We start from the raw sequence: 17,939 nt of genomic DNA on the forward strand, positions 1-17,939 counted from the left end.
GTCTCCACCTCGTGTGGCCATTTCGTTTGGTCTCCTTTTATTTCTCCATTCCACCTGTCCTTGTCGTAATTATGTTTTTGCACATCCGCCATCGGCGATGTGCATTCTTTTTACCGCGTTCTTCTTCTTCTTTCTTTCTTCTGTCAACACTTGCAGACCCCCCCCCCTCTTGAAATTTACAAATTGCTCTAGCTCCGACATACTTTCATGGATTTCAACCAAACTTAGACACACTCATCACTGGCACTTGCTACAAATGTCACATGATCAATTTCCGGTCAATGGTCATCCACTTCCGGTCAATGGTCAAAAACGTGATTTTCACTAAAAATGCTTCTTCTTCCAAATATTACACAGCATCGTGACATCACTTGCACACATGCATCATATATAGCCAGTGTCTAAAAGTTATACCACAAAATTGGAATCAAAGGTCATTAAGGGTCACTTCCGGTAAAAGTCTGAAAAATTTGTAAAAAATATTCAAAAAATCACTGTCTTTACAAATTACATAGCAGAGAGTCGCCATTAGCACACATGCATCGCTACTAGCTAGGGTCTTTAGGATGCCTACAGTTTTGGGGTCAAAAGGTCATTAAGGGGTTACTTCCGGTCAAAAACCAAAATTATCAAAAATGTTTAAAAAATTTTATCTCAAAATGTAAACAGACCAGAGTAATATAATCATCATACATGAATCAGTGTTACCTGATGTATGCATGGTATTTTTATTTTGGGGGTCAAAGGTCATTAAGGGGTCACTTCTTGTTTTTAGCTAAATAACTTCAAGAATTTTTATCTCGACAACTAAACATATTAGAATTTTTTAATTAAAATTGGAACAATGCATTTTGTCGGTGTACATAAGGTTTTTTTTTCATTGAAGTCAAAGGTCATTAAGGGGTCAAAAGGTCAATCATAAATTTAAAAAATCAAAATCCATGTATAAGTTCCGATTACCCGCATATTTTACATTATTGATTTTTATTTAGGGTCAAAGGTTATGAGGCGTCACTTCCGGTGTTAAACAAAATACCTTCTAAAATACCTGGCGGTTGTGCATGCTCGCGGTCGCAGGCGACCGCAACCATATCTAGTTTTATTTTGTTTTTGTTTTTGATGTAATGGGCATCCCTTTAATTGAGTGATTTCACTATTGGGTTTGTCCAGGCTTTCTAGCCTATTGTTATAAATAAATAAATAAATAAAAAACTAGCGTCATGCTTTTATTGATTAGAACACAAAAGTGCAACTTTTGATTTCGTCTCTTCGGTAGGTTTTAGATCACCGTTTCTTTAAATCTCAACCAATTTCAACAAATAAGGTCTTGAATCAGAGCTAAAGAGTTAAGGTATTAGCTGTTTGTTTTAATTTTGAAATATTGGTTTTTATTGGTGAACACAACTGGTACCTTAATTTTTTGGCTTACTGTATTTCAAGTGGTAAGATAGCAATGTCGTATGTTTCACATTCATATGATACAAGGCGCCACATCAGTTATATCCTAACGAAAGACAGATATAATCGGAGCAGCAATAGCCAATTAACTGTATCTTTTTGTTCGAATTTAAGACCTCATTCGTTGAAGTCGTTCAACACACGACAATCCGAAAACCCAAAGAAGATGCAAATTCAAAGGTTGCAGTTTGCTGCATTATATGCCCTATTGATTTGTACACAAAGCGTTCCCGATCGACTGAACTAAACGCCGTGCTTTCCATTGATAAGCACATTAAAACTAGCGTCGTGCTTCCATTGACTAGAACACGAAAGTGCAACTTTTGATTTCGTTTCTTCCTTATGGGTCACAGTTGCTATAATTCCCAATCAGTTTTAATAAATGAAGTATTAAATTAGAGCTAAAGAGTACGGGTGTGGGCTTTATGTTTGAATTTGGACACACTTGTCTTGTTTATGATATAATGGTGAGTATATTGAACTTGTCTTAGCTCTCATTTGTTGAAATCGGTTGAGAATTAACGATACGGTGATCTAAAACACAGGAAGTAAACAAATCAAAACTTTTATTTTAATGTTCTAATCAATGAAAAGCACGGCATCAGTTCTCTTTTTCGAGAAGACGTTATGTACAAACCAATAGATGACCCAATGGAGCCAAACTGCACTACATTTGGATTGGCATCTTCCTTGGAATATCGGATCATTGTGGCTATATTTCGTGACTGATTTTAACGAACGAGGCCTTAAATCTGAGTTAACTGATGCAGCTATTTCATTGTTGCTTGTTCTAACAGTGGCGTAGCGTCATCGGGGCACGGGTGGACACGTGCCCCCCCCCCCCCATCGATCTGAAATTTTTAAAAATCCCATAGGAAAATGGCCGAAAAACGGCTTGTCCCCCCCATCAGACCCGGTGCCCCCCCAATCGGATGACCCACGCTACACCACTGTGTTCTAATTATGACATATCTTCATTATGTTAGATATACAGGGCTGACATTAAGTGGTAACCTTATGTTGCGGTCTGTGTAGCATTATAGATTTAGTTGTTCTTCACAGGGATAGAATTAGGGTGTGAGGAAAACAGGACACGTTTTTTATACCTCATCAATAGGGTTACAGCTACTTTTCTTGGTCCGGGGAGGGACTTCAAAATTAGATCCGGTTGCATTATTTGACCGCTTTTAACGCTCTTTGCATACAACGTTTTTATAGAGACTGTACATGTAAAGGCTTTGATTTTCCAAGTTACATGTAGTATTTTACACTACTTTGGCCCATGATCTGGGTATAAATGTTGGTGGAAAACGTGATCTTTGTCCCCTTTCGTTTCCTTTGCCTTCCCAATTTTCTCTTTCATTTCAGAGGGGAACCTTTCTCTTTAATTTTTGTCAGGCGGCACTCGGCCCTGCAAAGTCCTCAGCTACTGGTTATTCCATCGGTATATTGCGTCAGTTTCCAAATGCGGTACTTTGACTACTTCCCCGTGTACATGGTACACGTAAATACGCAGATGCGGGGAATTGCTCAAACTACTGCACCTCTACCATACTGCACAGTGTCGCGACCCGTCCCCGGGAGGGGGGTACTCAACTTTGATTTTCAGCCAAATTTAACCGAAATTGTCTTAGTTTTTACACATTTTCCCAATTTTTGTTGTTGGAAAATTTCGAAATTTTGGCTAGATTGAGGCAAAATTGGGATATTTTTCAAACAAAAATTGGCTTAGAAAAATGGGTCATTGATATACCAAAAGGCCACAAATGCTACCCATATTAGCGGCACGTCCCCGTATGGTCATTTGTACTAAGTACCCCACTGGGGACCCGTCGTTTCCATTCTTTTTGCAAGAACAATGACGAATACTTGCAGTTTGTAATCATGATCGATAATTACACACACATTTGACAACGTTTACTTATAAATTTATTATTGATTGACGAGGTTAACTGCCACTGCATACTAATTCAGCCTTGGGACACAGATATGGTCATTGTGCGTTGTGATATTAAGTGCAAATATGTAGGACGTACAATTTCGAAATATTTTGATACTTGTAGTTTTCTCTACTTCCCCTCAAAACATGTTGTATTTGTATAATACCCCACAGAGGAATGTTTACGGCCACACAACTCACAGGTGAATGGTGGTACAGGATCTACAAAGAAAGCCCCCACACTCTAAATCTGTGTAAGATATGTAAAGTTCCGTACAAGTCGGCGCCTCAGATATAGTGGGCAATGGTGTATTTTCGACATCCAAACATTATGGTAGGTATTCGAAATACTCTAGGAACTTATGAGGGTTGTGAGCTGCTACAAAATTGAGTCCATTAGGACTAAAAGTAATATACAAGTGTACAAATTACGATGCGTGGTTTTTCTTGAGATGTGCATGGCTATACGTAAATAAGGGCAAATCAAAAGAAGATTGTTCAACAATATCCTTTGTAAGGGAATTGCTTGTTGAATTCTAATGTCCTTCGGGTTCATGCTTGTCAATTTAATCTATTATAATGCTTTCTTCGTCGAAAATTCCTTGCTTTTGAAAAACAGAACGTGACCAGAGTAACTTGGAAGCAATAGCAATCAATTAAATTATTTTTCTTTACATTACACTTGCAAACAGCCGTAAATCACCTCTCTGTGGAAAGTTTTAACATACATTTCGTTGATTTAAAAGAGTAAAAAATAGCCTTAAATGGAGGCATCTTTTCGCTACCCTCCCAAAGTTGTTCCGTTTCAAAATAATTTTTCTTTGGTCTAAAATAATGACATTTAAAAAATAATGACGCTTTCAGAAAAGTTGCACTTTTCAACGTGATCAATGTTTTGATTGATTTAATTGTTTTTTGTTTTGTTTTTGAAACCATAAAAGCCATAATATTGATACTTCTCAGGTACATGGGTATAGACAAGAAGAATCACTTTGTATATCAACCAAGTAAATATCTATAATATTGATCGATATTGATCGATATTGACCGATTTATCATTTTTGGACTTACGGTCTTCTTGCGCTCGGATTGAAACAAAGGCTTATAACTCAAAATTGAATGCAGATGTTGGATTTGAAGGTTGTTTTAAGATTTGACCTCAGTTGACCTTTAACCGGAAGTGACCCTCTAACTCATTAACCGAGCTCAAAATGTATGATAAATTATATATTTTCGTAATCGTTGTGATGTGGTGAGTAATTTTACATGTCTCTTGATGACATTGGACACTTTTTTCATTTTTGACCCCTCACGTGACCCCTATGGGGAGGGGGCCAAATGTAAAAAAAAATTGTCAAAATTTTTGTCTTCATCCAATAACTTCAGAACCAACAGTAACTCAATTTCGTCAAAAGTGAACTTACAGTCTTCTTGCGCTCAGGTCTTCAGTTGTAAATGGTAGACTAAAACAGTTGCAAAGATCTGGAGCAACGGCTCTTGAATAAAGGCGTACAGGACGAACAAGAAGTGACCATCGGAGATTGGTAGAATTGTCAAAACCGTGCATTTTATTTTAATGGCAAATTCAAACGAAACAGTTTATTTGTAAAACGTACTTTTAAAAGGTATTGAACGTTACCATGGTATCTGATGTTACTATTAAGTTTACATTGACGTGGCCTTGCACAAACCAATATAAACACAACGATCCTACAGGAAATTGAGTGTGGTTTCAGAAGCTACTTTTTTTTCGTTTCTTATTGATCTAATTACTTAGGTTACAGAGACTACGTGTTTTTATTTTTTCAAACATTGATGAATTCAAAAACAAACAGCAAAAAAATCCATATGACTTGAAGTATACCCATCAAACGAAATATAGTCAACAAGGGATAGTAATATGTTTATCACCGAAACAATGAGGTATTTTCTGTGTTTTTGTTTGTCAAGATTGGATTTTTTCAATGCATCACACCGAAAAATCTCGTCCCTTGCTTGATATAATTGTTGTCCAAGACTCATTCATTTGTTTATCAAGTGCTGGGACTACCCAACACAAGTTGAAATTCTGAGGTAGATATTTTTATATGCGGAATCATTAAACATATTTATCGGAATATCTTCTACAATACATTAAGCATGTTTGGAAAAAGTGTCTCGCCATCCCACTTTTAAAATTAAAGCCATATTGTAACATTTGCTGAAGACACCCGCAATGTTTTCAAAGTTTTGTTTATTACACGATTATAATGTACTTTTTAAAACTAACATACCCTGCAAAAATCAAAACTCTAGGTGCTGAATAAAACGCATGAACTGTCATTAACTATAACGATGGAAATTTAGTCGAACGCGTACCCGATGTCCATAACACAGTACGTACATGTTGTGCAGGGCGGTCATACACACATCAAAGGATTGTACCGTAGCACAACTGATGGAGTGACACGCATTGGCAATATCGATGCTTTACCTCTGATGTTCGGCCCAAAATAAAAAAGGGGAGATATCTACAAGTAAAAGCTAACATTTTATGGAAAAGAAATACGAATTTATTTTATGGACATTTTACAATACCCGGTATGGCTTTAATTTATTTGGTGCACTGCCTTCGGTTCATACATACTATATTCTATTCAGTATAAGATGGCACAAGACCCTGTTCTTTTTCCAATTAAACTTGAATAGCTATAATTATCTATCACAAAAGGATCTTTTATCATTAACAATATTCACTCTAGCTACCACACTTTTTCCAAACAATTTGTGTATTTGATTTCGCCTCCCCTGCCTATGACCTGTGTTATTTCCAAAGTCACGTGCCATTTTATTGTGAACGGACTATTGCATTACTGATTGTTTTAGTACTTCAAATTTGAAGATGTGTACATTAGCAGGTCATTTTCCGGACCTCTTAAGGGCGGCTGTATTTGTCGACATCATGTAACATAATGAAATAAGCATACTTGAGAATCCGTAATGGCTACATTCAATTACATGATCTGACGCCGATGAAGTAAATTTGACTTATATTACAAATGTAGATTCTTTAATCCGTAGCATTGCGATAAAACGGACGGACCTCTTAACGAATACACAATAACATGACTCGCATGGTATGTAAATTTTTCTGAAGTGGTAAAACGTGACTAGGTACTTGTTATTGATATCATAATACACATCCAACACGGACATTTGGGAAAAAACATTATAAATTATATTATTGATATGAAAATAATAAGCTTTAAGCAAATCCCAACTTTGTACAAGCATCAAGTGGGCTTTGGCATAAACAAACAGGAACAACAACAGAAAATAATTCAAAACCTCAAAAAATAAACAAAAACAAAAAAACAATAACAAAAAGTAGTTTAACAGCCGATAAGAAAAAGTATTATCTTCTAAGCGTTTAAATGTCCACTTCACATCAAATTATTTGAAAATAGATCTCTGTTGTTTTCAGGCCTGATATTGCTTATTACATATACAGTAAGCCAAATCATTAAGGTACTAGTTATGTTCACCCCTGTATATTCTAAACAAAGATAGATATGTTACATTTAAAACCAGCAGCTAATACATGTACCCTTTAGCTCTGACTCAATACCTCACTTGGTTGAGAATTAAAGAAACGGTGATATAAAACCTAAGAAAGCAACGAAATCAAAAGTTGAATTTCATGTTTTAATCAATGGAAAACACGGCGCTAGTTTTAATGGAAGCACGTTCCTAGTTCTATTGTTCGAAAACGCTTTGAGTACAAATCAATAGGGCGTGCAATGCAGCAAACTGCAACTTTTGAATTGGCATCTTCCTTGGGTTTGGGATCTTTGTGTCTTTATTTCTTGACCAATTTTAACAATGAGATCTTAAATCCGAGCTAAAAGATGCAGCAATTTGCGTCTGGTTCGAATTATGAAATATACGCCTTTGTTTAAAATATACAGCGGTTAAAATAACTGGTACCTTAATTGTTTGGCAGACTATAGTATAGTTTAAATATTTTTATTTTAATATATTTTTGCATCCGATATATTTTCCTTGCTCTTGCAACTATATTATCAAGATTAAAATTAGTCGATTTAAATGCTAATAACCAAGTAAGTATAATGTATGTACATAAGTTGTTAAAATAGCGCTCTTCTCTCTCGCATGCATTATACTTTAAGGGGGTACTACACCCCTGTGGTAAATTTGTGATTATTTTGTATTTTTCTCAAAAATAATAACACACTGGTAACAAAAGTTATGTATATTATTGGGGCAAGGAATCCAATTACTACACTGAAATTTCAGTGAATCGAGACAAGCGGTTCGTTATTTATGATAAGAAATGAGGTACAGTACATCATATCGGTATCTTATTTCTTATCATAAATAACGAACCGCTTGTCTTGGGTCACTGAAATTCCAGTGTAGTAATTGGATTCCTTGCCCCAATAATATACATAAATTTTGTTACCACTGCGTTATTAGTTTTTGAGAAATATGCAAAAATAGACACAAATTTATCGAGGGTGTAATACCCCTTAAAATGGAATATGCCTTTGGGAGTATTATTTTCTGAAACCAATTTTTTTTTTTTTTAAAATATTGTTTTATTCATTGACAAAAACTAAATTTTCGCGTAGGTTTTGTGTTTTACTTATAACTCCTCTATAACTACATTTTATTATCGATCATAAAAGACAATAGAAACAAATGTATAAATCTAACCCGTTGTGCAGGCTGGAATTTAATATCCTTGCATATTTTTTTTTTAATATTGCACTTAATAAAATGTAGAGTTGCTCCAAATACGAAGAAATACCTTTTTGACAAAATAATCCAGGTAGAATTTCCTTTCCAGGTCTTTCACAAATATAGCGAGGATTATTTCCCTGATTGATGTATAATTATTCTACAGTGGGCTTATGTCTATACGATCAAGTATTAGGAATTGAAAATGAAGAGCATAATGCTCGAAACATGCAACCGTGGATTGTATGTACAAGATGCATCATATGCTTAGCAAAGCGAGAAGCAACTCTAAATAGACAATTTATACACCAACCTCTGCAACTTTGAGAGGATCTAGTAAACATCGTTAAGAAGCTCTCAAAACAACAGAAGCATGGTCTATCTTCTTTACTAAATCTTAGTTGAAATTTACACAAAAAAGTAAAAATGGCAGACAGAATCTTCCGCTGTTAAAGTATTTTTAGAAACCTGAAAGCTGAACATTTTTCATATGAGCGTAGTTCTTTATTGGTGATTGTTTAGACTCTCTAAACGTAAACCAAATCGTCACATGTTCCTGCTGACTATTGCAAGTAGTAAGTTAGTAATATTCAGAATAACTAAAATGAAACTTAGAATCTTTTTTTTTTCTCTACTCTTGTTAATCATAAATATTATTATTACAATTTCCGTGGCTTTGAAAATTACATAGACGTTGCTGATACCCAACATACCCTAGTAGTTTGATTCGATTGTCCACTCTCCCGATGTTATCCGTTTTGAATAAGGGACCTTTATTATATTTGGTGAGTTCTAATAATATGTACCCAACTTAACTAAAATCCTAAAAAAACACTTGCAATTTATAAACCTTTTCAAATTGCAGGATAACCTTGGCCCGTAACGTTGCCTATTTTAACTTGCAAAACAACATACGTATTTTCAATATTTCTTTTCTTTTCGATCATATGATTTTTTAAATTACTTAACCCACAGACTTTATATTTGGTGGGGTGATGTGTCAGCACAGTACGTTTTATTCCGCGAGCAGAAAATGTTGTTTTGGAGACCGTTACCATGGGAACGGCGGCCATCTTGGATTTTGATCCACTCTGTTGCGCGCAGCTTTTTTCGGTAACGATTCGTCCAATTTTGACCAACTGTGGTATTTAAGTCACTTATATCTATATCTACATTTGTATAGAGAGTTTTTTTATTTTGCGCCATATAAGCATTTTACGATACACGAAATGATGAAAACCCTAATTTTCGGGGAAAATATGACAAATCGACTCGTTTCCATGGTTACCATACTTTTTTTTCCCAAAAATCTAGAGTATATATACAAGTGACCTATACTCTCTAAATCTTACCTAAAAACGAACACTGCGTTACTGAGAAAAGCTGAGTATATACATAAGATACATTATTCATTGCAAAAAAAATATATATCCCTTTGATTGAAATATTCAATTTCTAAAATGCAAAATATTATGCGAAGGTCGAAAATAACACTCTATCAGGTGCAGTGTAATTCGTATTCCGATGGTCTAAAAGCCATGAAATATTAAAAGTTGGGCACAGATCATTATGACTCCACTGCATTAATAATGCATGCGCGTGTGCCCGTATTCGCCGTAGTATTAGCATATCATGATATAGCGATAACTGAAAGCTATTTTTTTTAAATGTATTGCGATGCACTATAGACAAATCCAACGAGCCAAGTCATGGACAGGATTTGTTCGGCCATATGTGGTTCCCCGGATGCACCAAACAGGTGTTGTGAGTGCCCAATTGAGTGGACTAAACCCGCTTAAAATTCGATGTTAGATTCTTTTGTCTACGTGTAACACGGGTGATAGAATGCAGTTTAAAATACCCTCACATGTTAGGTGAGGTAGAGCCGATGGGGACCCAGCTAATGGCTGCCATTGAAGTGTAGGAATGCGTAAAATTGGATTCGTCTATAAGTAGGATGCATTTATCACCTGGGCCTCAAGGAAGAACTGACAAACAAAAACCTATCATGTGGGTGTATAATCAAGGATTAAAAACAATACCACCCTATTCTAAGACACTTATCGTACAGGTGTGCCCAGCAAACACAAAACGTTTAGAAAACGTTTTCTCTAGGTTCTAGTTTGGTCTTTTACGTCTTCGTCTTCCAAAACGTTTTAAAAACGTTTTAAAAACGTTTTGACTTGGTTAAAATATTGTTCGTTTTACCATGACGTTCAGAAAACGTTTTTAAAACGTTACAAAATATTTCGATTTTTACGTTATTTTGCCACGTTTATAATACGTTATTTCCAGAACGTTTTCCGAACGTTTTGTACAACGTCAATTAAATGTCTTTCTAAAGCGTTTAATTATTATTTCATATTATCAAAATGTTTTAACACGTAGCCTACTCTGGTTTAAGGCACTGTATGGTCGTAAATCCTGGGGGACAGCGGGGACACGTCCGCATACACTTTGGGATATCAAATGTCACCCCCACCCCGTTTTCGGCAAACACTTCCCTGGTCTAGTTTAGAATTGAAATTTTCTCGCGCTCCGCGTACTTCATCGAATTCAAATTCACCTTCATACTCACATCCAATTCACCGTGATTGGGGGCTAAAATAGTATAACAAGATTTGTGTGAATAATACGCGCATCTCCCCGTAAACTTGACCGGTAAAAAGCAATTTGTCTATGTCATACCCCTGATATCTGGTACGTCAGCAATTAACAGAAAGGAAAAAGAGGAGCTATCATGTCAGATGACTGAGGAAAAGGACGGAATCGAAGGATTGAAGAAAGTAAAAAAAAAGACAAGATACACATGACAAAGCCAACTAAATATTAAATCAACAGGGATTAAATAATTCCTTGAATTCTTATGACAACCCCCCCCCCCCCCCCCGACATCTCAAAGAAGAAAAAAGTGAAAGAAAAATTCCTTGTTGTTTATAGATAGCATTAAACGCCTTGATTTGGTATAAAATAGTGTAAAATTGCATATTTTTGCGCGCTTCGTGGGAAATGAACCCAAATGTGTATCAACTTTCACTTCAAAATATGAAACTTAATGTTCGCCTGCTGTGCGCGCATATAAATCCCAGCAATTGTGAAGTCAATGATGTCTGTATATTGTTGATGAATACAAGTTTAACTGTTTAATTCTTAATTATATGTGCATCAATCAGGAAACATGTACCTAATTTGGCAAGTGTTTCACGCAGTCCTTTTTATTATAACAATCTCTTCATCACAGCACGGTTCAATTATATGCATTCGACAACATCACTTCTCGGACGTTGATCTCAATTTGTAGAGTTAAGCTTTTGCAACCAACATTTTAAAGTCAGCCTAAGCCTAGCATAAGCTGCTGGTTAGTGAGGAACTGTGTCTTAGAGATTGTGATGTATGACCCGGGTGTTTGACTTGCTTGACATCTTTATGTGTGACCTATATAAAAGTTTTATGGTTTTGTGAATCGTCTGGCAACCCAAAATTCAAACCTGGAATGTGAAAAATTATACGTTTCACACGATCGTTTATGCTGGCATGCTGTTCTAAGGAATATACATCAAGTTGCTCATCAAAAGGAACTATTTGCATCTGTTTCTTTCAGTTCTACCAAACAAAGGTAAGATTGTATTTTATTATTACTATATTTGCATTAAACATGTTAAAGCGTGTATGTTTATAGTCAATTTAATCAGTGAAGTTTTAAGTACAATGAGTAACATATGGCATCCACAATATAATGACGGTTGATGTAATTTGAATTCGAGGAAAGTCTTTAAAAGCTGAGGACTTAAGATGTTTTTAATAGGATATTGTTTTTCTAATTATTTACCATTCTTGACTTAAAAGTATGTTGTAAGGTTTGATGATATTCATGGTTTAATTCCGTATTGGTACTACTAAATAAAATACTTGTATGTTCGTGATGCATTCGTATAGCTGGCCTATTCGTCGTGATTGAAAGCTTTATAAAATTGCAATCTCAAAATTGAAATAGATCGGCGATGTTGTCAGAATCGAAAGGCCGTGCCTACAATTAATTATTTGATTGAAATTCAAGGTGGTTTATTGACTTGAGTTTTGTCTTGTTTGTCAAATTGTTATACCTATTTCATAAGTCTATCTGACATAATGTGTTAGATGAGTATTAGATTAGCATGACACTCATGACACTCGATCATCAGATCGTCGGACAACTTAGTACCTGATTTAATTACAAGTAGGCTATATTATTATTCTCATCTATATCATGTATATTTACACAGGCAAATTCCTGAAAGTAGTAAGAGAAGTCATCAAGTATAAAAACAGAACACGTGAGAAGTAACATTATTAATTACAAGTGCAAAAAGAGTGGCCGTGGTTACCCAATATGTAAGCAATATGTGATTAATCGGGAGTATTTAGCGCCCAAAACCTCATAATTTGAATAATTACTTTAAAGTCAGGCAGAAGGGTTTACTGGAAATCCATTGAAATGATTATCATGTTGCCGGTTATTGCACCCAGAGGTGTATTTTGTGCACCCAGAACTTCACCTGTACCACTTCAGTCTTGACCTATGTTCTGGGTTAGTCACAAACTCCAAGTCCATGGTTAAAAACAACAGATGGTATGACCTATAAATCATATATTACCCAGAGAAGTTCAAGTACGCTAATTTTTGCCCTAAACAATGGAATGTTGGAATATTTATGAAATGATTGCAAATGAATAATGATGTATATTGATTGCTTGGAAGTGGAACACATTTGTTTTTATTTTTAGTGTAATTAATTAGGTTTGTGTTGCCTGAAAGCACTGAAAAAAAAAAAAAATCAAAGAGATCGATGACCAGTACGATTCTTTAGCCCTAGGTATGCATGCATAAGAGTTCAAAATGATTAAAAACAACAAGTAGAATTTTTAGCTGTAAATTAAGACCAAAATCAAGTTCATGTAGCCCTGTAGTCATTAATTTATTCAAGTTACACTTGCGAAACGCCCTGTTCCCATAGACTTTGTGTGCTCCTCTTCCCCATCCTTCCCTCACAACTTTCGATCAACCACACATCTCCAGTAGTTGAAAAGCTACATTGTTCATATTTACAGGGTTGTTCCTAGCAAACACAAAAACGTTTTTAAAACGTTTTAAATAAGTTATATTTTGGGTTTTGGTTCCGGTAAAAATGTTTTAATAACATTAAAATGTCGGGTTATATAAAGGTCATGAAATCGTTTAAAACGTTTTGTATGAAAACACACTACAACAATATTTTTAAAATGTTTTCGAAATGTCATTGTAAACTATTTTTGCAAACATTTTTGGCCAAATATTTTGTCAACACTTAAATAACATTATGTTGAAATATTTGCACCCCGCAAACACAGAAATGTTCTTAAAATGTTTTTTACAAAACGTTTTAATAACATTTAAATGTCGGGTTATATAAAGGTCGTGAAAACATTTTTAAAACGTTATTGTAAATATTTTGGGCAAACATTTTTTGCAAAATATTTTTTCAACCTCAAAATAACATTCTGTTTCGAATGATTTGTACCAAGTTTTCAAAAATGTTTTTGGAATGTTATTAAAACGTTTTTATACCCTTTATATAACCCGACATTTAAATGTTTTTTTAAAACATTTGTGTTTGCTGTGCAGTAAATTACCAACAAATGTTATTTAATGTTAAGAAAACGTTTTACACCATTAATGTACCCTTTATATAACCCGACATTTAAACGTTTTCCGACAACCTTTTATAACCTTTTGCGAATGATGTCGAAAACGTTTTGTGTTTGCTGGGTTACTAATGTTAGTGGTGTTTTAGCTTTCAAATGACACCAAAACAAACTATGACATTTTATCAATTAAACAGATCACAATTTAAAAATACATAACCCACTACCCTGTTTGGGTGGCGACTGGGAAAACGCATATCCATTAGTATTAGATTACCATCTCTTGTAATCTTAGTTGTTCTCCTTCGTATAAAGTTTTAAAAGCAAGACAATTACTTATTTTGTACATGTAACATGTCATAAAATCATATAGGCCTTAAGGTCTGGCAACTGCTGGTTCAGAAGTTCAAGATATTGTCCTTCGTTCTGTTGAAACATTTTTCGATGTGCTAAGAACATTGTCGAAAAATATCCATATTCCATATTTTGCAACATTGAAGTTTATCATTTGTTTAAAGAGTGATAGAGTTACGCAATCTGCTGTTTAGTTAGTTATCAATTAGAACTTTGTAAAGAAACATGACAAGATAGCTTTTTATTGTACCTGATTGAAATACAAAAAACTATGTCAATATTTTGGTGCACTCTTAAGGGATCTAAAATGAGCGTTTATTGCGTTTCGACAGTATTTTTTTGAGGGACATGAGAGCACCTCAGACTATCGAATTGCATTCTGAATACGAAGCATGTCTTTCTGATATCAAATATTTTTCATTTTTGAAAATCACAATATAATACAAATTTTATGACAAATTATAAAAATTGATATAAATTCAAATTTTTGATATATAACAATCCTCGAAGTAAATTATATAAATCTAATGACATATTCTTAAAGTGTATGTAGCAGGAGGAAAAGCCGACGGTCAATTGAAAATTTTGACCTTTCATATTGAAGATATGGATTTTTTCCCAAAAGACTTTTTTTTGGTGTTTTGGGAAAAAATCCATATCTTCAATACGAAAGGTCAAAATTTTCAATTGATCGTCGGCTTTTCATCCCACCTACATACACTTTAAGTATAAATCATCAGATTTGTAAAGTTTACTTCAAGTACTGTTAAATATCAAAAATATCAATGTTTAATGATTTGCCATAAAATATGTATTACATTGCGAATTTCAAAAATCAAAATTATTTGATATCAGAAGGACATTCTTCGTATTCAGAATGCAATTCGATATGTCTGATGTGCTCTAATGTCCCACAATAAATACTGTCCAAACGTTCATACCCCAGCCCTTAACTATAAGTTTTGCTTTGTGCAAAACATGCACATGAGGGCCGCATGTGGTTTTATATTAAAACTCCACTCAGCCAAAAATATTTCTATATACATGTATTTTAATATAGGAATATCGAATAGACACGAGAGGTTCTTTAAATATTTTAATATTTCTCAGGAACTGTCATTTTATACCAAACAATCATAACCTGTGCAAAATGTTCCCTTGCCTCCACCCTATACTAGCTTTAAAAACAAAATTATGAATTAAGATGCAATTTTCGTGTGTTCAAAAGTACACAATATGAAATTGTGGTTGATTTACACAATTGAAGTACTAATAATCATGATCATTTATAAATAGGCCATAATTCAAAATAGGCCTATGTTTGACATTTTGCACTTGCGATGAAAATCACAATAACTTTATTCAGTTGTGGGTCAAAGTATCACAAGATACTGAACCATCAACAACGGCAACATCATAAACGATATTGACTTCCAAATTCCATGCGATAATGCATTAAAATATTTAGCTTTGATTCATATGTCTTTATTCCAGATACGACACCTTAGTCTTGTTGGAGGACATGATCTCAACGAAACCATCAGGAGGATGATGAGGAAGCTGGGAACGAACAATTTGTGGTCCTCCTACAGTGTATAGGGAGAAAAGGCAAGCTGAGCATTAAAGATAGCCCTTTCAAGTTTCTACAAAGTTATCGTCAGTAAGTTTCATAGGCCCAAGATACAATCTATGATTAACATAATATGTCAAATCACGCAGGCCTTTCCTTTTGGGTGAGAAAACAGATCCATAAGCTTCCATAGAGCTAAGATCGGCTAAGCCTAAACAGAATGCATATAATTTGTCATGCTGTCTGAACCAATCATAGTGGGTGTAATATACTCATATTCTGTGACTATAAAATTAAAATATGGATATTTAAATCTGACCCCTAAATCGGACATACGTTTCCAACTTGGTTTTTTTTTTTTATTTTAGATTATATGTGTATACTTTATTCATAAACTTATCAAATAAAAATATTTCCCCTAAGACCACAGACCGCACGTATGGTAACACGTCGACATGTAGGCTTTTGGAAAATCCTAATATTGAGATACAGACCGTTTATTTTGATAAAGGAGTTTAATTTAATACTGAACTCATATCATTTCCACCTTTCTATAGAAGCTTGCATGAAGAATCATCCTCAAGCTAAGGAGGTTGAGATAGAGAAGGGACTTGGAGATTATCTGAAAAGAACACCAAATCTTCCAGGTGGAAAAAAGTATAAAGTAAGTTCAAATATCATTGCTGAAATGCCAAATTCATTTATTTAATTCATGTAGGCCTAAAACAATGTCTAGGGATTATAATATAAGCGCTCATTCTAGACACCACCTTGTCCTCTATTTGTAAACACGTTTAAATGCTAAACATGTTTAGGAATTAATATGTCTTAATGTGTTTAGATATTAAACATATGATGTTTTGAAATTTGACATTGGTGTTTAGGTTTTAAACGTATTTACAAATTGAGGACAAAAAAAAGTGTTCAATCTCTAGACACTGTTTTTGCAGTGTATTACTATGTTTCTGTATCTGAATATCAAAAGTGCATAAATATTGTTCGTTGAATGTAAAATGAAAAAAATATCGCATATCGCACAGCTCATTTTCTTTTAAAATAATGTTTAAAAAATAATAAAGCATAGCACAAAGCTATTTTACCAAATGTATCTGAGACATACTTTTTGTCCTTACATTTCACACACCTACGTGATGTTTCTTTCTCTATGGAGCATTTTTGTTTATTTTCACTTCTCTTAGGTTCAGTAGGGCACCATGCCCCCCCCCACACACACCCCACGCGCGCATTATGATTTCGTTATGGTTTATACAGGCCTTGAAAGTTACTCAGAATTAATGATACTGATAATATAAATAAGTTGTCTGGATATCTAAGGGTGACCATAACCTGATAGTATTTTTTATTCATAGAATTTCTTATGCCTATTTATATATATTTTGTCATGGCTGCTATTTTAGTGAGCTGATAGATTTAAGGGGAATCGGGTTTCAGTTCAATTTAAAAATGATGTTTCCCAAAATGATGATCATGCTTATAAATAGATTGTTTTCCATTTTATTATCTATAGAAAGCTGGGAATGTGGATGCAGCGGTACCTGTAGGGGAATTGGAGGATGATGAGCGCGGCGAAAATGAACGTGGCTCCCAACAGGAAGAGGAAGAACAAGACTAGGGGACACATTGAAACTGAAGACCACAGGCACTGTACTGGTAAACATGCTAGTTTTACAACATTGTCGGACAAGGTGCTCACTGTCTATTCGATAAATATAAGGTTTAAGTTTAAAATAGCTGTGATTATATATCAGACTTTTATTTTAAAACATTTCTCATAAGCATGTTAAGATGTTTTTGTTTCTGGCGAAGTGACGTCCTAATCGGATTAACTACCATAGCAATAGATGAATACAATTTTTGAATAGATCGCTCTGCACTACAGCAGGTTGCACTCATCACCTGTCTTCAATCATATAATAGATTGAATACAATACCGCTTATTTGAGAACAGAAGGACATTCTTCGTATTCAGAATGCCATTCGATATGTCTGATGTGCTCTCATGTCCCACAATAAATTTTGTCCAAACGTTCATACCCCATCCCTTAAAGGAACAACCAAAAAGATCGAGGTTTTTGGGAGTGGGTTTCAAATCTCAATGACGTTTGTAAAAATATTTCTTTTAAGAAGATAATTTTCAACATTTGTGGATTTACGTTTCTGGCAGGGAGGGAGATGATGGCCGAAAACGAAAGTAGT

General features: G+C 34.6%; 1 long non-coding RNA gene across 1 annotated transcript; it reads left to right on the forward strand.

The window, feature by feature from the left end:
- Positions 1-11,347: 11,347 nt before the first annotated feature.
- Positions 11,348-17,672, forward strand: LOC140160827 (uncharacterized). The gene is made up of 4 exons (XR_011860021.1): positions 11,348-11,753; positions 15,647-15,812; positions 16,280-16,386; positions 17,251-17,672. It is a non-coding gene; the product is annotated as an uncharacterized lncRNA (long non-coding RNA).
- Positions 17,673-17,939: the final 267 nt, after the last annotated feature.

Source organism: Amphiura filiformis, chromosome 9, assembly GCF_039555335.1.
Source record: "Amphiura filiformis chromosome 9, Afil_fr2py, whole genome shotgun sequence".
Classification (NCBI taxonomy): domain Eukaryota; kingdom Metazoa; phylum Echinodermata; class Ophiuroidea; order Amphilepidida; family Amphiuridae; genus Amphiura; species Amphiura filiformis.